Raw genomic sequence first — 1,258 nt, forward strand, 5'->3', positions numbered from 1 at the left:
TGTGGCTTTGAGTGAATTTCATTTCTAATTGTTATTTATTAGTTGGCAGTTCGGCTTTGAGTGAATTTCATTTCTAATTGTTATTTATTAGTTGGCAGTTCGCTGTTGGGGTGACTCTGTTAGCAAATTGCTATCAGGAAATAAGTTTGTTGGAAATTGGGAGGGTTAGTGATATCCTATTTATGCTGGAAGTATTGTATTGTTTACGAATGGGTCATGAATGTTTAAACAATAAAATTATATTTGGTTCCTATACCAAGATTGTGCATCACTCTTGATTTTTTCTCTGTATTATCTCTCTACAAAATCATTGCAGTTGGTGATTCAATTATAATAAAATTTGTTCTTGACTGGAAATCATAGTAATTGCATAGTTGAGTTGAAAGTTTTGTTGACTCTATTAATGTAGTCATGAATAGTGTAATAACACTATTTCCTGTCAAATAGTATTATCCTATTTGATTAAGTATATATTTTGTTGGTTACAATTTGCTGTGAATCTAGTTGTGTTAAGTGTTATGATTCAGTTTTAGCATGTATGTTTCTGTACTTGAGGCTAAGTGCATGTTTAACGTTGTGGTGAATTTGACAAAATTATGGTGAACCACTACAAAACCAAACATATACTAAAGAACTTTGGGTATTCATGTCCATCTTGATGTGCTAGATTTTTGCTAAACTTGTATTGGTTTTTTGTATTAGATTTTCTCAATGCTTTATTTCACCTCTTGTTAAAGAGATAACTTAGAGCAGGAACTATTTGCAGAGGATGAAGGTATGTTTCATTTTAATATTATGTAACCGATTTCTATTTTTCTTTCTTTTTTGAAGGGGAAAACTTAATTTGTTTTTCTAAACACAGAATTTGAATCAAAGATTCTGTTGGATGGTGTCTTCAACTTCTGCGGTGCCATACATCAAAACACAATTTTCATGGTATGCTGTAGTCTGTTCTTCACCAATTTGTTGGTCAATCAGTTTTTTTAGATTATATAATGTATTATTGATATTTCTATTATATGTATTTATTTTCATGGACACAACATAAAGGGAACAAAAATAGTCTGACGACAGAAATGGATGACTATACTCATCTCCAGAAAGTTTTGGAATTTCACGAAAAATACTACCACGGATCTAAAATGAAATTTGTTATTATTGGGGGAGGTAAATTTTGTTTTACTAGTTTTTAATTTGCATTGCATTGGCTGATTGCAAATATATTGTGAAGCATTTCAAAATCTCATTAATTAATATA

General features: G+C 30.4%; 1 long non-coding RNA gene across 1 annotated transcript; it reads left to right on the plus strand.

Annotated features, from left to right (window-relative positions):
• Window positions 1–25: 25 nt before the first annotated feature.
• On the plus strand, window positions 26–1,221 carry LOC105851494 (uncharacterized). Its single transcript, XR_001143248.3, has 3 exons — window positions 26–775; window positions 863–936; window positions 1,051–1,221. It is a non-coding gene; the product is annotated as an uncharacterized lncRNA (long non-coding RNA).
• The last annotated feature ends 37 nt before the right edge of the window (window positions 1,222–1,258 follow it).

This window comes from Cicer arietinum, unplaced genomic scaffold (assembly GCF_000331145.2).
Source record: "Cicer arietinum cultivar CDC Frontier isolate Library 1 unplaced genomic scaffold, Cicar.CDCFrontier_v2.0 Ca_scaffold_5265_v2.0, whole genome shotgun sequence".
Taxonomy (NCBI): domain Eukaryota; kingdom Viridiplantae; phylum Streptophyta; class Magnoliopsida; order Fabales; family Fabaceae; genus Cicer; species Cicer arietinum.